General features: G+C 55.1%; 1 protein-coding gene across 2 annotated transcripts in view; it reads left to right on the top strand.

Annotated features, from left to right (window-relative positions):
- Positions 1-24536, top strand: part of LOC109552605 (protein FAM222A) — a 145730-nt gene that overhangs the window by 77018 nt on the left and 44176 nt on the right. The window contains exon 1 of one of the 2 annotated variants that reach the window (XM_033837067.2): positions 13818-13950. The exons of the other annotated variant lie outside the window; for it this stretch is intronic. The gene's annotated coding sequence lies outside the window, so the exon portion shown is untranslated. Of the gene's footprint in view, positions 1-13817; positions 13951-24536 lie in introns of those variants that run through there. 2 annotated transcript variants of the gene reach the window in all.

Raw genomic sequence — 24536 nt, 5'->3', positions numbered from 1 at the left:
TGTAGACACAGAAGGGGCCCTCCCACAAGCCTCCTTTGTTTCAGGATCAGAATCCTCTGAGCGGCAGGTGTGTCCAGCACCATGTGACCCTCACAGCCACCGTGCCCCTCACCCCTATCCCCAGCTAGATATTATTCCCATCATGGCACCTGAGGCAAGGGAGGCTCAGAGAGGTTGAGTAACTCGATTGAGGTCACACAACAAAGACACTTTGGATCTGGACCAGCTCGGTGGTCCAAGGAGCTGTTTATCGGGGGCCCTCCCGGAGTCTCCAGGGTTTACAGCCTGCACCCTCAGCAAGTCACCTCTCCCTGATGAGTCTCAGTTTCCTTACCTGCAAAATGAGACCTAGGTGAAGTGTCCCCTCACACACCTGTTAAAGCCACATCTCTCACTGACTTCATTAGGGCAGTTGGCCTAGAAGCAGTGGTCCCTGGGGGAGGCTCAGCTACAAACCCTGTCCCAACTAGGCCAGGGACAAGGGCATCCCCCTGTAGGCATCTGGCCTAATTGGCAGGAGAACCCCCGGGAGCTGTGCCCGCTTCGCTGTGATCATTTCATGACCCATGAAACATTGGTCCCAAGCGCCTCTGAGCCAACCCCAGGACCCAGCTCCTCTATGGCCGGAGAATGGGCTTCAAACACCAGACGGAGCCCTTCTCCCTGCCAGGCCCACAATGGATACCTCCAATAGATGCCATCACTTGATTCCCAAAGCACCCAGGGAGGTCAGTACCTGTGTCTCCACTTTCCAGAGGAAGATTCAGGGTTGGGGCACCACCCACAGAGCCCTAGCCATGCTGGGGGCAGCCCTTGAGGGCTCCCCGCCTTCCCAAGCCTCGGTTCTCTCATCTAGAAAATGATGAGGAGGCCCCTCTTTGGACAAGGGATGGCCTAAGTTTCCTCATCTGTAAAATGGTGGGAATCTGACTTGCCAGGTTCCCGAAGGATTAATCACCAAATAATAACAATAGTGCACAACTATTGAGCACCTACTGTGTGTCGGGTACTTTTTAGGATCTCTGCAGGTATTAACTCTTTTAATTCTCATAACCATCTCTGGAGGTAGCTCCTAGTATCATTCCCATCCTACAGTTGAGCAAACAGAGGCACCGAGAGTTTAAAAAACTCACCCAGGACTTCCCTAATGGCGCAACTAAAGAAAGCCCGTGTGCAGAAACGAAGACTCGATGCAGCCAAAAAAAAAACCTCACCCAAACTCATAAAGGTCTTAACACAGGAGGCCTCAATAAAGGTTAGCTTTCTTTTTTCTGTTCCACTCCCTTCAGTATCCAAAGAACGCTCCCCACACTCTCCACCCTTCCCATATCTTCCACCTCCTTCTAAACAGTGACGAAGTGTGTCATTTGTGGGATCACCTAGGGGACAGAGTTGCAAATGCTTTTACCTTGACTAAAGTGAGACAGCAGAAGGAACTGCCCAGACACGGGAGCTGTGAGCAAAAGAGTGTGTTCCCCAGAGTCAAGGCTGAGATGCTGAGATAAAAACTTTCACGAGACAGCAATAGGGGCAGGGGGCAGACAGCCCTTCCAAGTTCCTTCTGGCCTTAGGATTCTAGAAGCAGGACGACAGCGGGCCCACATGATGCCATCTTGCTTGTATGTTTCTTCCTGGGGCTGGAGAATGCCAGGCTATTGTCTGGCACTGGGGGAGGGGGAGCTCCTCGGCAACAGGATCCTGGGATTGGTGACAACACCCCCTTCGCCACCCCATGCATGCCAGCCCCCCAGAGCAGCTGGGCAGCATTTCTGCTGTCTGTGGACTCATTTATCATTCCAAGGGGGGCATCGCTGCCGTGAGGTCCCTGGGGACAGCTCTGCTGGGCCCCATCTGATTGAAATCCAGGCCCAGTGCACACACGGCCCAGGGAAGTGGCTGCCCAGAACCTGAAATAAATAATACCACAGGCAGGAGGCACAAATCTGCCTCTAATTATGGCATATCCTGATTAAATGGGGTGCGTAAATAAATATTTCAGCTTGAAAGATGAATCGGCCTGGAGGACCGCGGTGGCCAGCCCCGCTCTGAGCCTCTGTTGTCCTGCTTCTTCCCCGTAGGGGCAGACAAAGGACAGAGCCTTGGCCTCTCTTGCTATGTGACTCAGGATCAGCCTCTCTCCCCACTCTTGGTCTCAGTTTCCTCATCCATCAAATGGGTATCAGTGATTACCCTTCAGCCAAGTTCAAAAGTCTGGAGTTAGAATCTGAAAGGGCATTTGGGGTGACCGGGTTTCACAGAGCCAAGGAGGAGGGATATTAATAGTAAAGAATAAATAATTGGGGGCCAGGTGGTCATGAGTTTGAATCTCAGCTCTGGGACCATCCCAGTGCCTCAGTTTCCCCTTTTGTATGTTGGGTAGATGCAAAGAGCCAGTGGGTGCTCTGAGCTGCGCCTGGCACTTAGCACAAACGGTAGCCGCTTTGAGGATAAGCGACACCACACACGTTATTGTCACTGAAGTGGAGGTCCCCAGAAGACCCAGCCCCAGGCAAGGTCCACATTCTCCACACCTGCTCGGAGGCTCCCACCTAGAGACTTCTGTGCCTGGCCTAGCAGATGCCACCTACTGACTTCTGAGAGGCAGAGTAGTAATAGAATCGGGGGCCCAGGGGAGTGGAGGAGGAGGGAGAATCATCCCGGAAAAGTTTAAATCAATTAACTCCCTTCCAGAAAACAGGCTGGGAAATGTAATGGAGAAATAATGACTTTTCTCCACAGGATGAAATGACATAGACCAGGGCTCAGGAAGGAATCGGGGAGGCAGGAGCAAGAGCCCTGTCTGTCACTGCCTGTGTGGCCTTGAGTAAGTCTTGTTTCCCTCTCTGAGCCTTCATTTCCCATCTGTGCAAGGGGAGGGCTTGGGCCAGGAATGGCTAATAGATGGCATGCCTCCTGTCACTCTCCCCTCCCATGCCCATGGCAGGCATTGCTAATCAACTGCAGTACTGTTTTCATTGAACCAGGATGAGGTAGCAAAACTAATCCAAGCCAATGCTCGAGGCATTTCCCCTGGATGAGCCAGAGTTGGCATACAGGCACAGACTGGGTTTAGAGGGTCTGCAAGTCCTCCACTAGCACTAGGTCAATATTCACCAGTACCATTATCACTGGTTTGATAGACTCAGAATCCATCACAGCACTAATAGCAAAGGTTAGCATTCCCTGAGTGTTAGCTCTGGACCAGGCACTGGTCTAAATGCTTTCATATATTAATCTAATCTAATAACCATTAGATCTAATAACCATTAGATAAACCATTCCTATTATTATTATGCTCATTTTAAGACCAAGGCTCAGAAAGGGGAAGTGATTAGCCCACGATCACACAGCGAATAAGTGGGATCAAGATTCAAACCCATGCACCTGTCTTGCCGGAAACAGGCCAGATGGGGTAAGGGAGACCTTCTCTTCTCTTTTAATTGAAAGCCTAGGGAAGAGAACCACCATTTCTCCCGGCCAAGCTCTGTGCCAAATGTGTCACACACATTCTCAGTTTGGAACTACAATTATCCTTATATTCTGGATGGGGAAACTGAAGCTCAGAGGGGTGATGGGGCCTGCCCAAGGTCATATGGCTGGTCATTTGCTAGGGGTGGCGTGAGATGGCACTGTTCTCTATTTTCCACTGGCCCCCACCTGCAGGAATGATGCCCGTTTATCCTGGCACCTCCAGTGCCCTGCCCAGGACCTGGCACCCTGGGGTCATGGAATGAATGAATGATACTAGTACTAGAGGAGTTCCAGGCTTAGGGTACACAGCACCCCTTCCATTACCAGCCCTTGGACCTCTAAGCTGACTCCTTGTCCCTGTCCCTTGCTGACCCACCTGCCCCAGCTGGGTGATCTCTCACCTCTGCTCATGACCCCAGATGACCCTGGAGGCTTCTGGTTGGGGACCAAATCCATCACTCCTGCGTGGTCTGTCCCAGCCCTGGCTCCCCCCATCCATCTTCCCACCACAGATAGAGGGAAGGGGAAGGTACTGCTCCAGGAAACACTGTCCAGTGTCCTCCCATCACCTCCCAGACACCCTCTCCCCACCTGCAGAACCATTTGGTCAAATACCTTGGAACCCAATATATGACACTAAAGGCAGAGGGCTGTAGCTGGAGGGTACAGGGTGTGAAGGCACCTGCCTAGTACTCAACCCTCCCTTTTTGCCTCCCAGCAGCCCCCAGGGTGGAGACCCCAGAGACCCTCCAGAAAGCCATGGAGAAAAACTCTGTCCTGGGGACCAGGAGACCCGGGTTTGAATTCCTGCTCAGCCACTGGCTCACTGTGTAATCTGGAGCAAGTCCCTCCCCTTCTCTAGACCTCACTTTCCCCATCTGCAACATGAGAGGATTGAACTCAGTGGTTTTCAAACCTTTTATTGTTGGAACAGTGGAGAGCTTTTTTCAAATTAAATCACGTGCTGAGCTCTGAGAGGAAAAAGAGATGAAATTGAATGTTCTCTGGTTGAAGTTGGCGGGGTGAGGGGTAGGGTGTGGACCTCCGAGCTCTAACTTTTCCAGCTCCATTTGCCCACTCCCACCACTTACTAGTGGTCCCTGAGGCATCTTTCTAAAACTCTAAGGTTCCTAGAAAGACTTTGAAAATATAGGAATAGATATTTTTTCAATCATTTTATTATGAAACATTTCAAACCTACAGCAAAGTCGAAAGACATTTACCATGAACACTCAAATATCCACCATCTAGATTCTACCATCAATGTTTTACTGTACTTCCCTTATCAAATAAGGGCACCCTCGAAGCTCTGCAAAATGCCATGACTCAGAGAGGACTGTGCTGAGGGCAAGGGTGGTTCTGAGTCCTTCATGGGAAGCCCTGCAAACTCATGATGGCAACACCAGCTGCTGTAACAAATAGACCCCAGCATCTTAGGGGCATATCTCAACAGAGGTTCATTTCTCACCTAACAGTTCAGAGCCTGTGTTGTTGGTCAACAGGTGGGCAACTTTCCTCAAGTGATTTAGGGGCCCAGGCTTCATCCATCTTTGGTCCTGCCTTGACCTAGAAGGGTCGATCACCTGCCTTAGGGCAGAAGAGAAAGCTTATAGAGAAAAGGCACATTCACTTCTCACATCATGCTCGCATTTCGTTGGCCGAAGCTACTCATTCAGCCACGCCTGGAAGTGTCATCCCCAGCTACATATTCTCCCTGGGCTCTGCTTCTCGGCGTCATTTCGCCCATGGAATGGGCTATGAATTTCAGCAGGGGGTTGGCTATCTTTGCCATACCCAGCATGGCTGGAAGCCCCACCGGCCACCCTAAGTCATCCTAACTATCCCCTGTCTCCATGCTATCCCATGCCCAGCCAGCTCTCCAGAGGAGTTTAACTTTGCTCAATAAACACGTATTGAGCTCTTACTGTATACCTGGGCTCTGCGCCAACCCTTGACCATACAAAGATGAACAAGACCAGCCCCCTGTCCTTCAGCACCTTCCAGTAAATGAAACAGACAACTCTTTCCCCTCGAACCCTCCCTTTCCTGAGAGAAAGCCCGTGAGATTTTCCACTTAGGAGGGAGGGTATATGTGACGTTGGAACACTAGAGGAAGGATCAGATGCGATAGATCTTTACTAGGCACATTTTGTGTGCCCAGAACATTCACGTGGGTGAGCTCATTTTTCTTTCACTCTGGCAAAGGCACTTTCTCCATTTCATATAAGGGAATGGTTGCCCAGGCTCAGAGTGGTGAAGGACTTGCCTAAGGTCACACAGCTAGCAGTGGAGAGGGGATTTGAACCCAAATATCACTTTCTAGTTCTCTGCCCTTTTCTGCTCCACCAGGGTGTCTTCTGGAATCTGTGATAGAAGAGAGACACAGAGCATTAGCTTCCTGACACAGGCCCTAAGCTAGGGGCTTCACACATGTCCCCTGATTTCTAAATCCCTACACCCATGAAGTTGGGGCTGTTATTCTTGTCATTTTAGAAGGTAGAGAGCCGAGGCTCAGAGAGGTGAACTGACTTACCCAAGGCTGCACAGCCAGTTTAATTTCATATCCTGGTCTGTTTGACCCCATTAGGTCACATCTTGATGTATGGGTGGTTTTTGTGGCTAAACATAGAGGCAGTGGGACTGTTCCTTGTTACCAGAATGGCTTAAAAGGCAAAGGGATGCTTTCTCCATTAACGATGGCGTGAACATATTTTAAGGAATGGAATGGTGTCTCTGAGCAACAATGGTTTACAAAACAGCTGCAGACAGCTTAGCAGATCCCCTCCCTGCTGGATCCCAGCCAGAAGGGGGCTCTGGGGCAAGGGAGGAGGCACCTTCCTGGAGCTCTCTGGGTCTGAGCCAGGGGCTGGGGCTGCGGGATGGAGCCCAAGGCGACCGGGCAGGAAGCAGGGACCCAGCCCATCGACAACAAGGGCCCAATCAATGCTATCTCCCCAGGCCATGCCTGGCCAGACATTGATTTCTGCCGCTGTTGTTAACTCCCTGTTTATGTAACGCCTGAACTTTGCACAACTGAACCGTTTCATGTTCAGAAGAGGGCCTGTTGCCATGAAAACCAGGCTGCACATGACAGCCGGGATGCGGTGGTATCCCTGTTTTATTGGCCTGCGCTGAGTGTATTTTAACCTTGATAAGTCAATAACTTTTTGTACAAAAGGAGATCTGCCAGGCGGGCTGGGGAGGGCCTGCTGGCCTTTCCAGGCCAGAGGGGAGGTGGGGCGGGCTGGGTTTAATCTCCTGGAAATCTCACTGTCACTCAGAGCCCAGGAGAACCAGGCCCAGCTGGCCAGAGAGCAGAGATGACCTTGTTGGGGGGGAGGGGTCGCCTTTGGGGGGGGTTGCCAGGACTACCCCCATCTCCAACCGTTTCTGGTTTGTTAAGGCCTCCAGCGAAGTCAGCAGGCCTTCGTGCAAAGACACCCACCAGAGCTCAGATCCTAGTTCCACCCACTCAAGAGCTCTGTGCCACCCTGATCAAGGCCACTGACCCCACCTCAGGGTCCACACCTGTAACACAGGCCAGTGGGTCCTCTTCATGGCTTGTTGCAAGGTTTACAGATCACGTATGAGAAGCACCTGGGGTAGTGCCTGGTCCATAGCAAGGCCTCAGAAGATGGATGTTATTACTATTATTGTTGCTATATTTTACAATAATAATCATTGATTATGCTTATAAAGAGCCCATTAGGCTTTTGGAAATGTTATACATATTTTCTCATCATAGTCCTTGAGTTAGGCAGGGCTATTCCCAATTTTCAAATGAGGAAACTGAGGCCCAGGGAAATTGGCTGGCTTGTCTAGGGGGTCATGTGATAAGATGGTGGTGCTGATTGAAGGAACAAAGCCTCCTGACTCCCAGCCCAGTGCTCTTTTAAACTCTTGCATTCCTCCATGCACAGGAATAGCCAACCCTGACTCTGGCAGACGTCACTAATCAATGGTAGCACAGTGTTCTTTCCATTCTAATCCTGAGTGAGGCCTCAGAATCCTCCTCAACACAGAGCTGGGATTTGAGATGAGACTCATATGGAACTCTGTGCTCCCAAAACGGCTCCGGGTTCAAGTCCCACCTCTGGCCCAAATGTACTGTACAACTTTGGGTGAATGCCTTCCCCGGGGTTTCCTGATCCCCAGTAGCGAAACAAAGGATGGGGGGCATTTCATGGTTCCTGGATTTTTCCGGGGGGTCTCCCAAGTGGAAGGGACCCCCACCACCTCCTGTTTCCCATCCCAACAACCCAGGCCCCTCGAACCCTCCCCAAACTCCATCTACAAATATTGACAGAGAAGCTGGTATGTGTCTGTGATTACACAAGGTGCTGGGGACACAGCAGTGAAGATGGTGACATTGAGTCCCACCGCTACAGAACTGACAGTCTAGACAGGGAGACAGGAAACAAACAAGTCAACCCACAGTGCTCAGAGAGTTGCCAACAGTGATAAGTTTGGGGAAGGGAAAAGCAAAAGGGAGGTGCTCTGGGGAGAAGAACTTCAGACGGGGGTAGTCAGGGAAGGCTTCTCCGAGGAGGTGACATTTAAGCTAACGAGCCAGCCGGGTGAAGAGCAGAGGAAGAGTGGTCTGGGCAGAGGGAACAGCTCATGCAAAGGCTTCAAGGTGGGAAGCAGTTTGGCACCTTCAAGCAACCAAGAGGAGGCCAAAGTGGCTAGTGGGATGTGAGGGTGGGGTGTGGTCGGGGAGCTTGTGGGTGCCAGTCCCTGCGACTACCTGGGCCTCCTCAGCGCCCCTCTGTTGGCCTCCTTGCCCCATCCCCGCCCAAAGCTTGGCCCAGAGAGAGGCTCCAGGTTCTGGGGATGGGGGGCAGGGCCGGGTGAGTAACAAGGTTACACGTGCTTCTTCTTTCTCCTTTTCTCCAGAAGAAGCATAAAGAGCTCTTTCTTTTCTGCTTATTAATAGCTCTGATTAAATTATCTCTGAAAAACCTACATGGCGTGCACCAATGGGGGCTCGGCTCCCTCCAGGCTCTGGCCTAGATTACAGCAATGAGGGCAGGTGAGGCACCTGGGGGATGGGGAGGGAGGCTGGGCCAGGCCTGCTCCCCCTGCCAGGATAAAGGCTCAGTCTCCACCTCCTCGCCTCCCTGCCCAGCCCCAGCTCAGCCTCTGAGCCACCACCACTCTGGGGACATTCACCTGGGACAGTGGGCCTTTGCATTGACAATCCCTTTGCCAGGAGCACTCTTCCCTCACCTCTCCCCTTGGCTACCTCCTACTCATTTTTCCCAGGACAGCTGATCCTTCTTTCCACCACCACTAGCCCACCAGCTGGGTCAGGTGCCTGCTCTGTGCTTTTCCCTTCCCTGTTACCCTAGGTGATAACTGCTAGTCGCCTTGTCTGTCCCCCATGAAACTTGATTTCCACAAGGCCAGGGACTGTGTCTGGGTTACTGCTGAATCCTCAGTGGCTTGCACAGGGCAGGTCCTTAGGAAATGATGAATGAATGAGTAGGGTTAAAGGGAGAATGATCAGGCCTCAGTGAGAGAGGCATGACTAACCTTACATACGTGGGAGAGTGGAAGCAAAAATTCTAGGCTCCAGGCCTCTTGAGCAGTGCCGCTGTGTCAATTAACCCCATTTCACCGATGGGAAAGTGAGGCACAGAGCAGATGAGTCACATGGCTAGTCACCTGAAGAGTTAGGATTCAAATCCAGCCTGTCTGATTGCCCTCCCTCTTCCTCTCCCTGCTCCCCCTCTACAAGAAAACAAAACAGAAACCTGGGCCACATTCATCTATTGATTCAGAGATTAATTCAACAAACCTTTATTGAGCATTGACCGTATGTCAGGCCCATGCTGGGGATAAAGCAGTTTGAATGCAGCCCCTGACCTCACAGAGCCCTCAGGTTGGTGGGGAAGACTGACAAAAGAGTGGGCCATTATAACACAGACTGGGTGCATCTATGAAAGGGGAAGCACTCCAGCCTGGAGAGCAGTAGTCAGGGAAGGCTTCCTGGAGGAGGTGGCAGCCTAACTGAAATCTGAAGGCAGAGCAAGCATCAACTACCTACCTGGAAAAGAGGACATTTTAGATGGAGTGGACAACCTGGGCAAAGGCCTGGAGGCCAGAAAGACATCTGGGAGGATGTACAGGTATTTTAACAAGGCTGAAGTGTAAGGGGCATACAGGGCACATGAGGAATGAGGTGCTCTCAGTCCCCTTTCCCCCTTGGAGCCTCTTGGACCCCTGGCTGGAGCCAACACAATGTTCAGGGGCCGACCTGCCTGTTGGTTCTACGGACCGTGGCAAATCCATCTTGACATTGTCTCCATTCACATAATGCAGAGTTATTGGACATGACCAAAAGCAAGGAAAGGCTGGGTCAAGGCTGAGAGTTGGGGGGCCAGGGGGCAATGGTACAAGGGTCTGACCTCAGGGATGTGGGCTGTGGGAAATGGTATGGGGCAGTAGCACTGAGCTTGTGTATGGGGCATAAGTGAAGGTCCAAGGCTGAGCATCTGTGAGGACATCCACCTGCCTAGAAGGGTAGAGGGGCACCTGGAAGATGAGTTCCCTATGTAGCTACCTTCGAGCCTGGTGCTGCCTGAAATGCCACCATTTAGCACATCATGGACTCACATACCTTCAGAGATGGAGGGGCCTTTTGAGATCATCTAACCCCTGGGCTGCACTTTGGAATAATGTGGGGATCTTTGGAAACTACGGAGGCAGAGACAGGTTGCCAGCTCCAGGGTCTGATTGGCAGGGCTGGGTTATAAGCCCCAACCTCCATTTTATAGCAGAGGAAACCGAGGTCCAGAGAGGAGAAGAAACTTGCCCTCAAGGTCACACCCAGTCAATGAGAGGCTGGCACACAGCACAATAAATCAAGGTCAGGGGCTCGGGTTGGGACCCCAATCTGTCATCGTGTGACCTTGTGCAAGTCGCATGGCCTTCCTTGGCTGTGAGATGTGGATAATAATGGAACAGACCTCACAGAGTTGCTGTGAGGGTAAAAGGAGGTAGAAATATGTGATATAAATAGCACTGAGCATGCGCTTTGGCACATAGTAGGTGTCAAGTCATGGTAACCTACGACAGAAGAAATCCCAAACTTTGCAAAGGCTCTGGTGTGGCCCCCTGCCGCCATCTTCCCTTCCTGCTCTCTCTTTCTTCCCAGGGTTTTGATTGTCGCTGTCCCTCGCCTTGCACCTGGCCTGGGTCCACCAAGCATTCTCCCCACCTGTTCACACCCAGGTCCACACAGCAGGTCGCCTGGGCAACCCACCCAGACGTCACTGGCAGCTCTGGCGGCTGGCCCAGGAGCTGAAGCAGCTGGTGGCTGGATCACGTTTCCAGGTGAATCCCCTCCCCCACCACAGCCCCCCTCTCCAGGGGGTTTGGGTGGGGCAGCGGGGAGAAATAGAGTGGGGCACGGAGACAGGGAGATGCTGGGAACGGGGAGCGTGGCGGGCAGCCTGAAACAGGGCCAGCTTCTGTCCTAGATAAGGCAGTGCGTGGCCTACTTGGGCCGGCGCTGGAGCTTCCCTGCCGGTGCCTCTCCCAGGCTCTGGGTAGCTGTGGGTTGGCTCCTGGAAGTAGGCTAGGGCCCAGCTATAATCAGCTCCTCCCACTGGGTACATTCACCAGGGTCTCCAGAGCTCCCCACATCTGAATGACCACAGCTGGCATTTATTGAGCACTTACTGTGTTCTGAGTCCTTTCCAGGCAATAACTCACTCTGCCCTCACACCAACCTGTAAGGTAGGAATTATGATACACAGACAAGAAACTGAGGCACAGAGCCATGAAGATAAATGTCAAGGCCACAAGGCCAGGGCTAGAATCCTGCCCAGGTTTTGTGGGACTGGGGGGTGTGGGGTGGGATGGGGGTGAGGGTCACACAGACATAGCCTGAGTGTGGTGGGAGGAGTTCTGACTGCTGCTTTGCATTTCTTTAGGGATCCTGAGATCTTTCCTGGAAAGCTGCCTCCCCAACTTGCTGTGTGATGCACACATGGCAACTGAGGGAAATGTCCCTCCCAGGGCTCAATTTCTCCAGCTGTAAAATGGGACTGCTAAATGGGCCAACCCGCGGGCTATCAGACAGAACAAATGAGAACCTATTAAGCTGCTTAGAAAGTAAAAGGCAAGGTGCGTATAGTTTGATGGAGTCAAAATTTGGACCCCAAAGAAAAAAGCAGGGCAAATAAACTTCCAATGAAGTATCAAACAAAACAAAATAAAACAACAAAAACAAAAACCCCAGGTGATACTGTGCCTCATTTTCTCCATCCGTTAAGTTGGGGCAGTGGGTACCAGCTCCTACCTCCCACATGTGTGGTGAGGATCTGGTGAGGTGAAACTTACAATGAGCATGGGGCCTGGTTTTATAGTTAGTGCTCCACAGATCTCAGCTGTGATGCCAAAATCAATCACTGCCAACAATATGAATTGAGGCAAAACATTCTGGAGTGTCACTTCACATCTCTTAGCCTCAATTTTCTCTATAAGTTGGGAGTATAATGATAGTACCTGCTATATCAGTTTTCTCATGTGTAAACTGAGGGTGATAATACCTATCTCACAGGGTTGTCTGTGAGGTTTAGGTAAAGTATCAATACTTGGTTACATGTGTTAGCTTCTTTTTTTTCTTTTTTTATGTTGGGGGTAGGAGTTTATTAATTAATTTATTTATTTTTGCTGTGTTGGGTCTTCGCTTCTGTGCTAGAGCTTTCTCTAGTTGTGGCAAGCGGGGGCCACTCTTCATTGCGGTGCGCGGGCCTCTCACCATCGCGGCCTCTCTTGTTGCGGAGCACAGGCTCCAGACGCGCAGGCTCAGTAGTTGTGGCTCACGGGCCTAGTTGCTCCGCGGCATGTGGGATCCTCCCAGACCAGGGCTCGAACCCGTGTCCCCTGCACTAGCAGGCAGACCCTCAACCACTGCGCCATCAGGGAAGCCCTGTTAGCTTCTTTTATTAATTTTATTATTTTTAACAAACTCCTCATTGGGGTGTTTCCAAAATTAAGTGAAACAATGCAGACAATGCACCTAGCTTGTGCTACCAAATACTTGCTCAATAAAATGATACCGATTTTTCCACTCCTCGTTCCCGACAAAGGGACTACAAGTGCCAGCATGCCCTGCGCCCCCAGTTGGGGCCCCTACGACCGGCGCTGGCGCGCTGCATGCCGGGAGTTGCAGTCCTCGCGAGGCAGGCTCCGCCTCGCCCCAGCTTGGGGGAGGAGGTTGGAGAGCCGCCCTGCCGGCCTTTGAATTTTGCCGCGAAAAGCGCGCGTGGCGGCCCCCGGCTCCGCCCCCCGCAGGACGCGGCGCCGCGTCACCCTGGTAACCGCCTCTCGGCCGCCGCTGATTGGGCCAGACCGCAGGGGGCGGGCGGGGGGCGAGACGCGGCTGCGGCTGCGGGCGCTAGCGCCTGTCAGTCGGACCGGAGCGAAGCAGCGGGCAGGACTGCAGGGCTGACGGTTCCGCCGAGAGGCTGCGCGCGGCACCCGGGGGAGGCGAAGAGCCGGGCACGCCGCCTGTGGGGCGCGGCGCGCGGCACCCGGGCCCGAGGCGAGGCGAGGCGCCGGCGCGCGCCAGGCGGCTTGAGGCTGAGGCCCCGGGAGCCCCCACGCGCCGCCCGGGGCCATGGGCGCGTGAGAGCCCGGCGCGCGCCGCCCCTGCTGCAGCTCGAGAGCTCGAACGCCCAGTGCACCATCCTCCGGGCCGTCCTCACATCCGCCCAGCGCCACCCGGACCGGTTATTTCTCGGCGCCGAGGCCCCCGGGGCTGCACCCGAGCCTCCACCGCCCGCTGCCGCCGCCGCGGCTGCCGCTGCTCTCCGGCTTCCCCTCCCCCCACACCCGGGGCTCCGAGCAGGAGGAGGAGGGGCCGGTGCATTCTCGCCGCCTCTCTTTGCAACCTGCGGGGGCCGGTGCATGCCCAGCGAGGAGCCGGGCCGCTGCAGGTGCGTGCAGCCTCGGAGGAGGCGACCCCCCCACCCTCGGGCGAACCGGGGGGCTGCAAGCCACGGGCGGGCGGTCGAGCGAGAGGAAGCAACAAAGACAGGCTGCAGCTGGGGCCGGCGAGAGGAGCCGTGGTCCCCGGGCTCCTGGCGCGGGCAGAGAGGGCGTCCAGGGGAGCTGCAGCCCCGAGCGGGACCCCGAGGGGAGGCGCAGCGCCGCCCGCCGGACGCTGTGAGCACAGGCCTCCGGCGAGGATGCGCCGCCTGAGCGCCCGCGCGGCCCGGATCCCGGGCGGGCACGACCCCCGCTGAGCCGAGAGAACCCCAACCCCCGACTTCGGACGGCGTGGGCCGGCGCCTGGATAGACCACACCGACAGCGTCTCTTCCCACCCGGAGAGAGGCATCGGCCCCCAAAGGGGGCTTCCTCAGGCAGCCGCTGCCGCCTCTGTCACCTCTGCATGGCTGCGACCCGGCGAGCGGAGAGTCGTAGCCGCTGAGACCTGGTGCCCTTCGACGGCCTGGCTGATTAGGTGAGTTCCGCGGGGCGGGGTTCCGGGATGAAGCTGGGGGCACTCTCTGGCGTCGGGGCAGCCAGATTGGAAATAAAGAGGCCCTGGGCTGTTGGCGATCCTGAAGCAGCAGTGGCCCTTGTCTGCCCCTTTCCCCCCGCGCACAACTTGTCTAGACCGGCCTGTCGGCCAGAGTGGACACGGGGGGCTCGTTGTGAGGACTCCGGCAGAGCCCTGGGTGGGGCGTCTGCCGGAGAGGAAAGGTCACCCCACCCCTAAAGCCAACAGACAAAGGTAGCAGCTCAGTCATCCGAAAATTCCCCGGGAGTTCTCGCGTCTTAGAGTGGTTGGGGGAGCACCCAGGATGGGACACCTTGGGCTTCTCCCGAGTAGCCTCTGAAATCTTCAAGGGACATTAGCTCAGAGGGGGACGTGGTGTCCCGACCATGCAGGTGGCTGCGTTGAGGATTGTGCCCTCTGAGGCTGCACTGTAGCAGGGTTCACCTTACCGCCGCGTTCCTACAAAGAGCTCGCAGGGACGATGGTTTCCCCAGTGGGGTCACGGCGTGACGTCACTGCCAGACCTCTGACGTCGCTGCGGTTGCCGTGGCGACGCGACTTGTCCTGACCCAAGGCCGGAGGGGGCGGGGTCGCGGTAACCTGGAGCGAGGCTGGATGCCTTTGAGTAGTGGAGGGGTGAAAGCAGACTTCCCCCACCTCCAACTGCAGTCCTCTGACCTAAATCCCCAGCGCCCCAATGGGGTGGGGGAGGGAGGCAGTGCCAGCTGTCCCTGCTGATGCTCCTCCCCCCAAAGACAGGTGTTTAGCTTTGCCCATATAGCCTGGCAGTGCCTGGGGGCGCAGGACTCCCAAGCAGAGCAACTTCCTGCTTTCAAAAGGGGATGCTACAGAGGAGAGCTCCCTGAACCCCAACCAGCAGGCTGAAGTTCCCAGGGTCCCCAGAGTGATGTGGGCCCCCAGCCTTAAAGCAGGCTACTTCTGCTCAGGGAAACAGGGGTGACCCACCCCCAGCCAGGGAAGGTGCAGAGGAGCTGCTGCTTGCTGCCCCTCCAGTCCAGGGGTTCCCCCTGCTGCTCGACCCCAAGATGGCAGGGCCTTGGCCAAGCCTGAACTCCCGACTGCCCCACTCTCCTCTTGGTGTTTAAGATGATTTGACAAGCACAGTGTGGTGCTCATTAAGTGAATGGAGGATAAGTCAGGCCCATCAGTGCCAAGGTCTGAATAAGCGTGCCCCTGCCAGGGGCCAGCTTTGATGGGGGTCAGGCAGCAGTCCTCTCTTCCCCGCCACACCCCAGCCCTGGCCCTGTTCCTTGTGAAGGCCCAGAGCAGCATTCTGCTGCTGGCTCTTTGATTCCTCTTCTAAGTTCCTTCCAGCAGTTGCTGCCGGTGTCGGATGTGGGTGAAACTGCTGTGATCACATTTCTAGGAAAAGGTTAGAGAACTGTGTCATTGCTTAAGCGGTGCGGGGTGGAGTGACAGCAGAGGGGAGTGTGTGTGGGTCATTATGAGAAGCCAGGCCCCAGTCTCTACGTAGTGAGCTTTTTCTCCCCCGCCCCGTTCTCCTACCAGGCTATCTAGCTAGATTTAACAGGTCGATAAGTATCAGTGGAGCTGCTTTGGGGGGCTTGGCAGGGAGATGATATTTCCAGCTGAAATGGTGTCGTTAAACACACAGGCTTCCAAGGACAGAGCAACGGCAGATGGGGGTAGAAGCGGGAGAGGTGGGCAGAAGGGCTGTTTGCGCTGCCTCTAGAAGCTTCCCAGTTTAGAAACAAACTCGGAGTGCGCGCCAGAGATCCACAAACACAGGCAGTCGGAGGTCCTCCGTGGAGTATTTACACTTCCACAGCCAAGGCGGAGGGAGAGGCTGTCAGAATTGGGCAATTCCTTCTGTTCCCTTCCCTGGGCTTGGCAATAGCACCAGGCAACAAGCAGGAGGGAGTGCCAGCTTACCCGGCGTCTCCTACGTGCCTGGCATTTTACAGGATCTCAGTTACTCTTTGGAGTAGCTTATGTGCTGTGGCCCATTTTACAGATGAGGAAATTGAGGCTCAAACAGAGGAAGCAACAGGCTACAGGTGCTCAGCCAAGGCAGCTGCAGAGGCTCAGCTCTGAACTGCCTTGACAGGTCTTCCCGCCCCCTTCCATGGGTGGAGGGAGGCACCCCCACTTGTTGGACAAGGGTCCCTGTAAGACTCAGGGGCCATCTGCTATGGAGGCACTGTGATGCCTTCCCACACTGAAACCCGGGTTTGAATCCTGCTTCCCCATTACCTACAGGACAGTGTTGAGCAGAGTAGCAACTTGTGTCCTGGCCTTGTGAGCAGCCTGTTCCCCTCACCCCCAGCACCCCTTTCTCCAATACTGGGGTAAGAAAGGTATGGCATGAAACCTGCCTTCCAGGAAGGGTCAAGAGAGCCAGCCCTAGGCTCCTTGTCACCTGCCCCTCTGGGCTTACCTCGGGGAGGGGTGTGAGTCTGCCCTCAGCCATTCTGGGCACCCTCTTGGTTGGCCCTCAGCTGGTGGGGAAGTCAAGGATGTTGATGGGGCAATGACAACTTTGGCTCCCAACCCAGCCTGAGGGTCAGGAAGGGCCCTATAACATGGTACCATGTGAGTCTCAGAAAGGACACATAGAGACCTGCCAGGCAGGGGAGTGGAAAGGTGTTCTGGGCATTAGGAGTGGCCGTGTAGCAAGCCTGAGTGCTGGAGTGTGCTGCTGAGGGGAAGAGGTGGCCCTGGGGTGGGTGTGTCCTGGAGGCTGAGGTGATGGGAGAGATTTAAGCAGGGAGAGGATCCAGTGAGGGCTCCCTTGACAGTGACGGAGACCCTGGACATCCCTTCCAGTCCGGGGCAGGTGGAGGGGGGTGTGTGGAAACCTTCTCAACTCTCTGAGCAGTCTCCTCTCTCAAGGTTAGCTCCCTACCTTCCACCCGCAGTAATCCTTATCACAGGTCTAATTCCATATAAGCTCACCCACCCCCTATCCCTTCTGAGCTTCACAGTTGCTCTGGACCGGGGCTGCACTGGGCTGGGTTTCTTAATGCCCAGTGGCTCGTGATTAAGAGCCAGGCTGTGGAGTGGGTCCACCTTGTTGGCTGTGTGACCTTGGGTGAGTAGCTTTGCCTCTCTGAGCCTCAGTTTCCTCATCTGTGAGAAGAAGCAGATAATAGCATCCACTGCCCAGCCTCGTGTTAGGGATTCAGTGAGGGCTGAGCACAGACGATGGCATACCATAAGCACTCCATAAGTGCACATTCTCATGGCCACTGGTAGCCTTATCCTCAGAACAGGGCCTTGAATGGCTCTCCCAGTCCCTCTTGGAGCCAAAGATCAAAGACCCTAGGGCAGGTCAGGGACCCCCACCCTTCCAGCTGCCTGTGCTGTGTCTCCCACCCACCTTCCCAGAGCACCCCACGTGGTGAGCACACGTGGCTCCCATGTGAGCCCTTGGGGGCCTGGGGCCTGGCCAGGGGCCCCCCCTGCCCAATCTCCCTTCTGCCCTCTCCGCCTTCCAGTCCCTCACAAACCGGAGGAAGCTAGCGGAGCAGCTCATATTCAAGGACCGTAATTCAATCGGGCGGCGGAGATTCCTCTGGGCTCCGGGGCGGGGGTGAGAACGGGGAGGTGCACACAAAAGGGCCGCCTTATTACCTCCCGCGGGCCGGGGATTGCTGCTCTCCCCCAGCAGCGGCCGGAGCCGCCTTTATTGTGTTAACCCATTTGCGTGTCAAGAGCTATTGTGCGCTTTCTCTGCCTGTGGGGGGCGGGCTGCGGGAGGAGGGCTGCGCGCCGGCCGGTCACCTCTGCGGGCGCCGCCCACCGCCCTGATTGGTTGCTAAGTGATTTGCATCCAAGGTAATCACTTTTATCTCAGAAGGATGTCGACTATAATTATAAGCTACTGACATCTTTTGAAATCTGCCTAATGACTATTTTAGTCTGCACGGGCTGGGGGTGGGGAGGGGGATTCTGGAGGCTGGAGGGGTGGGGTGAGGGAGGAGGCTGGAAGGGGGAGGGATTCCTTCCACCTGGGCCGTTGGTTGGTTTGTTAGTTGAGAAATATCTAAATGCCTACTGCGTGCCTGGAACAAAAGGCGGGGGGGTGGGGGTGGGCGGGTTGCATTCCTAGGGGCGGAGTTAGTACCATTTTAGAGATGGGAAAAATAGAGGTCCAGGGGATGAGCCACCTGCCCAGAATTATACACCCAATAAGTGGTCAGTCGGGACCTAAGTCTCTCTGACCCTAAATTCACGCGCTGGCCACTGGAGTGGAGTGTAGACAGACATAATAATAGTAATCATTCCTGTCTGATACCTCCCAGCGTTTATGTCATAGCCCTAAGAAATGCAAATGCTATTACTACCCCCATTTGACCAGGGAGGAAACAGGGGCACAGAGAGATTACATTACTACCCAAGGTCACACAGCCAGGGAGGGGCAGAAGTGTGAGATCTGTTGATGGCCAGAAATAGGGGTGCAGCGTGGGCAGTGAGAAGGGTGAAAGGGCAGGCATGGGTTCCAGCTCCCCTCTCCCTCACCCCTTTGTGTTTCCATTTGGTAAACAATGGGCATCAGCCTGGGTTGAGGGCACCCTGCTGGCCACTGTCTGGGTGGCAAAGCTCTAAGGAATCAGATGGCCTGCAGCCTCCATGGGGAGTAAGATGAGTCTGCAACTGACTCGAATTATAGACAGAGCCAGAGCAGGGCTGGAGGAGAGACACTGAGGAGGGGAAGGAGGCTGGTCGTGGAGGGCTTCCTGCAGAGGAGGCTTTTGCTCTGGGCCCTGAGGACTGGGTGGATCTGCCCAGTATGGAGTGAATGGGGATGTCACTAGGAGGGAGTTTGAGAACCCAGGGGCATGACCAAAGGGGCAGGGGGAGCTTATAAGAGGGCGGAGGTAAAAGGGAGTTAAGCTAGGAGGATGTGCAGTTAAGCTAGGAGTGTTGCGCTAAGTACCTGACCTGTCCAGGGGAAGAGCAGCCAGAAGCCAGTGAAGGTGTCTGGCAGGGAGGGGTGCAATACGATCTGGGTGCCCGTAGGCCAGTCTGGCAGCCTCTGTAGGGGCTTGGGCGTTGCAGACTGGGATGAACCTTGGCTCCATTCTCGCTGGCTGTGTGTCCTCAGACAAGTCACTTTGCCTCTCTGGGCCTCACTTGCCTCATCTGTTCAAGGGCGTAATAGCAGTTTTCTCACAGCCTTGTGGGTGGGATGAGCTTGAGTGTGCGGAGTGCTTGGGGGAGCTTGACTGAGCCTTTCAGAGCTAGGTGGGCTCAGGCCCAGGACCCAGCCAGTCATCCTGGCCTCACAACAAACCAGCATCCCGGCCACAGCAGCTGTTTGGGGCCCTGGGAGCCCCTGCCATTGTGCAGAGGGCACAGGGGACAAAGGCCTGGGAGGTCAGGGGGTAAGGCCGAGGCTGGCTGTGAACAGGTTCCTGAGGATGGGGACTTAATGACTCAGAACTTACTGACCTAGAGTCTGTGGGGCAGGGGGCCGAGGAGGGGGAGGAGGAGGGAGGTCCAGCCACCAGCTGTCTGCTCCAGGGTTCGCTGCCAAGGCAGGGGCAGCTGCCCCGCAGGGTCCAGGCCTGAGCTTGGCACTGGGAGAGGCAGAGGTGGCAGAGCCTCCTGGCCTGCAGTCCCCAGGCCTGAACTGGGGGCTCGGCTTTGCCCCTCAGCATCTGCGTGACCTCAGTCTCCTCATCTGTCAGATGGGCCAGAGGTCCACTTTGGAGGGCAGCTGTGAGGTTTGGCAGGAACCGACAGCAAGCGGGCAATACACAGGAACTGCTATTTTTGCTCTTTATTCATCCGTTCATTCCGGGAGATTCACCGCTCTGTGCTAGGCTCCCTGCCAGAAGCTGGGGATGCAAAGATGAACAAGCCCAGTTGCCTTGAGAGGTGGTGAGGCTTTAGACACACCATCACAGTATAGTGGGTAGGTCGCCACAATATAGGAATTCACAGTGTGCAGGCACTGTGCCAGAGGCGGGGTGACAGCAATGAACAAGCCAGATATGGCCCCTTCCCTCTGGGGCCCCCAGTCTTTCAAAAGCATGCTAGGAAATCAGAGGTGGAAATGACTACTTCGAGCTGTAGTATTCAGGGAGGGCTCCCTGGAGGAGGAGGCACTTTCTATTGCTAGCTTTGGGGGCTTCTGTCTAAACACCATCACCTATTATGGGAATCACAGGACACGGCTGGTGTCTGCTGTGTACCAGACAGAGCTTTCCGCTTCGGCAACCACATCCTCATGTGGTTCTGGGAAGGGTGTTTTTGTCCCTGTTTGTAAATGGAGAAACTGAGACTCAGCAAGGTTTTGTCCCTGTTGTGTAAATGGTGAAACTGAGGCTCAGCCCAGGGCCACATGGCAGGTCAGCAGAATCCCCTTCGTTATCCACACAAGCTTTTGCCTGTCCTCTGCCTGTGAGGGTGCTGGGCTGGGTGGGGCTGTCACAGGAGGATCCTTGGGCAGGAGCTAAGGGGACCAGTTCTGGGCCAGCTGTTGCTTTCATGAGCTCACGACCTTGAGCAGTTCACCCTCCACTCTAGCCTGGCCTCAGCCGTGTCCTTTGTAAGATGTCAAGGATAGCAGATCCGTGGCAGGTCTGGCTTGCTTTACACTGCTGTGCCCTTGGCAGACATTGCCAGTCAGTTGCTGCCCTCTTCCCCCGCTGAGTTCTTCCCCTGACCTTGGGTTCTTGCCAGGGAGGGCTCTGGGCAGGTGGCACCAGTCAGTCAGTGGGGCCTATGTGCTGAAGCCTGCTTGCCTGCCTGGCCTCAATAAGCTCAGGGGTCCCTTTAGCCCATCTTTGCACGGTTCAGAGGACCAGGGTACCAGAGCGAGGGATTTCTGGGGAATCTCCTCTGAGGATATGGGTTGTTCTTCAGCCATGAAGACTGTTGAGGTGTGAGAGTCTGTTACCTTCCTCCAACTCCCAGAGTTGCACAGCCCATCACATGCTCAGCACGGAGTGCTGTAAGCAGATTGCAGATGCTTTCAGTCTGGATAATAATAATAGCATTTATTGAGCTCTTCCTGAGAGCCAGGTCCTTCCTGGGCACCCTCTCATTCATATTCCCCGGAGCACCTGCAGTGTGCCTCTCAGCACTCCTAGGAAGAAGTCTTAACCCATTTTAGAGATGTGGAAACTGAGGCTAAGAGCCATTAAGCAGAGCAGGGTTACATACTTAGTGGCTGAGCTGGCATTCAAATCCAGGTCTTGAAGTCCACAGCCTAGGACAGACCGGGCAGCCTTCCTGGAGGAGGTGTCATTAAAGGCCAAGGCTTTAAAGGCTGGTGGACTTCTGACAGGCAGAGCTGGGCCTTCTGGGAAAGGGAAGGGGGTCCTTTTAGGTGAAGGGAACAGCATGAGAAGCAGCTCAGAGGCTACAGGCAAGAGTGTTTAGGTTGAGGGAGTGGTGTATGGCTGGATGTGGCTGGAATGTTGGGGGGGACGGGGCTGTGGAGGAGACTGTGGTGGTCTTGGCATTTAGACTCTGCCCTCCCGTAGTAGGGAACTATGGCAGATCTTGGCGCACAGGAATGATCCAGTCTTGTCTAAGTGTATTTATTCAGCGCCTCCATGAACCCAGGGTGAGGTCAGCTGGTGCTTGGGGCTACCTCTGGTCTACTGGAGGCTTTAGCCTAGAACCTTGCCTGGCACATAGTAGGTAGGCATCCAAGAAATGTTTGTTGAATGAATCAATGAATGAAAATGCTTACCGGGTTGAAACGCTCCTGGTGTCCCTGTGGGCCCAGCTGCAAGGAGGAGAGAGGCCAGTCTCTCTCTCCAGGAAAAGTTGAACACCAGGCCTGGGGGTGAGGGCTGGGGGAGGGAACCAGGCAGGTACCTGGGGCAGGGACTTCCCGCCTTCCCCAACCCTGCTGCGTGTCCCCAAAGCCCTCCTAGACCTTTCCACAGGGCTGTCCGCTCTCCTCACCACCAGGCGTGGCAGGCAGCCTGGACCCAGCGCTTGGTGGGGATAAAAGATGAAGGTTCGTGACCATTTTTTAACTCAATAAAGGGAGAGACAAGCTGCAGGCTGCAGGCCGGAGATATAATTAGTTCACAGCAGTGGCGCTTTCTTGATTTAGCTTCTAAGAGAACAAGACAAGGATGTTATACCCAATTAGCAGTAACATCCAGTCGGGGCCTCAATAGGTGAGATAACAAGCTATTTTTATGACTTTTCTTTCCCAGCTTGGAGGGGGTGAGGGGAAAGGGGGTATCGGGGCCTTATTTCTTTTCATCGGGGAACAATTATTAGTGAACGCGGGATTTCCCAAAGCCAAATGATGCATTTATTAACCCAGATTAAGCAGGCATGCCAGCGTGGCAGCTGGGGTGGCATTTTGAGGCCAGGACTAGTGGAAGGGGTGCAGGCCCCTCACCTCCACTTTGGAAACCCTTGGAAATGGCTCCAAATGCAGAGGGTCCCTTGGTGTGGCAAGGGGAAGCCCAGGCCCTTGAGATATTCTTAGTGACTGCCTCGATTTCCCTACCTGCTTCGAAGAGGTACAAAGAGGCTTTGCCAGTTCCCCTGGGGATGAGGAAGGAGCCAGTTCTGGCCCGCGGCAGCTCTTCCTGGCACCACCTGATATCCTTTCTGCCAACTGGGCCAGAGGTTCTGGCTCCTCAGCCTTGAACCTGGCATTGCACTCTGCCCGCTGGACCCCCATTACGGCTCGTGCTGCCCGACCACACTCCTGCCTGTCCTGGGTCCCAGCCCCAGTCTCTGGCAGGGGCTGAGTGGTGATTACCTCCCCCCCCACCCCTCATTACCCACACAGCCGGGGCACCCAGCACTGGCCAAGTCTCCGCTGGGTAGGGGAGTCCTGCCAAGCCCCACCCCAGCTGCCTGGCCATACTCCGACTCCTGGCGAGGGCTGGGGGATGCCCAGAGAGGGAGCTGGCATGGCTGTCTCAACACACCATCATCTTGGGCCACAAGCCCAGAGCAGGTTCGTGGGCCGGCAACCGTCCTGCAGAATGTGGCCCCGCCCTGCCCCAAGTCCCGTCTCCCCGTCAGCGTGGAGCCCCGTGCTTGTGGCTCACACAACTGACAAATCCAGCCATGCAAAGTGGGAGTTTAATTGCAAACAGTTTTTATGGATCATGGGCCCATCTGTGCCACCATATGCAAAAGGGAAAAAAAAAATTCCCATAAAAAAGAAAAAACGTCTCTCCCTGCCCCATCCCCCCAGACTGACTCCAAAAGAAACATTTGCCAGGGTTTTTCTGGCTGGAGCCAAGCATGGAGCTGGGATCCACCCTGGGGGCTTCCTTTAGTGTGGGCCCGGCAAAGTCAGGGGGCTAGGCGGGGCGGGGTTGAGCAGGCCCCGTGGGGCCTGACTGCTGAGACGAGGCTTTTTTGGCCTCAGCAAACTGCCAGAAGTTCCTGAACCCACTGGGTTTTCTCTGGGCTCCGGGCCTTTGCACATGCCGTGGAGCTGTCCAAGTATCTGCTGTTCTTTCTTGGCATGGAATGGGCATTGCGCAGTATCGATGCAAATGTGGGCACGAGTGGGGCTCCTGGAACGAGGCGCCTCTTCTTCCGTTTCTAGCCCAGGAAATGCAGCCCCAGGAATTCATTTCCCGCAGGCTACCCAGGCCTCACAGACTCCACTCTTCCCATTGGTCCTGACCACCTGGCATGGTGCCCAGCCCGGCTGGGCCGATGAGCCCTGTCCATGGGGTCAGCGCTCCTTGGGACCTCAGGAGGGGCTGAGTGGGCTGGTCATCTGAGAGCACTCACCTCTGGGGCAGCCTGCTAGGGTTCTGTTGCCGCACCACCTCATCCCAGCTGGGGGATGTCAGACTGTTGTTTTTTCCCCTCCATGCCTCAGTTTTTTCCTCTGTAAAATGGGGATAAGAACTAGATGCGATACTGCATGTGAAAAGCTTCTGTTATCTGTCTGTCATATCTCTTCCGCAAGTGAAGGTCTTTGTTCACTGATGTCTTCCCAGGTTCCTAATCAGGACACTTGATGTTTATTGAATGAATGTCAGCGAGTGAATGAATGCATGCATGAGTGAGTGAAGTATTTGGAGGACTCTCTGGGGAGGGAATGAGACACAGGCTCCAGGCCAGCCAGAAACTCAGGGTTTTTACACCCTTTCTATTGGAGTCTAGAAACCACTCTGCAAACTGTGGGGATTATGAGTTCCATTCTACTGATGGGGAAAACTGAGGCCCAGAGAGAGCCAGGGCCTCTCCCAAGGTCATGCAGCTGGAAAGAGGCCCGAGTTGGGACCGGAACTCTGATCTGACCATGTTCCTCGCCCTCACATTGTAGGTGAGGAAGGTTAGGCCCAGAGTGGGGAAGGGATTCAGCCAAGGTCACACGGCAAGGAAACAGCAGGCAGCGTTTGTGGGGTCCTTCCTAGTCCCTTGTAAACTGAGGAAACAGCCCCTCCAGCCTCAGAGCCAGGCCAGCCAAGTGTGCTGCTCCTCCCTCCTCCCCTGCCCTCCAGCTCCCCCAGGTCTGCACCAGGATCCCTGTGCCAGTGGGTTTCCCCATCAACTTCACCAACTGGCAGCTCCAGGCCGCATGCTGGGGTCCTGGTGCCTGAGGCCCG

The sequence above is a fragment of the Tursiops truncatus genome, chromosome 13 (assembly GCF_011762595.2).
Source record: "Tursiops truncatus isolate mTurTru1 chromosome 13, mTurTru1.mat.Y, whole genome shotgun sequence".
Lineage (NCBI taxonomy): Eukaryota > Metazoa > Chordata > Mammalia > Artiodactyla > Delphinidae > Tursiops > Tursiops truncatus.
Note: the sequence above shows the minus strand (reverse complement) of the source record. Positions and strands in the feature narration are given on the sequence as shown.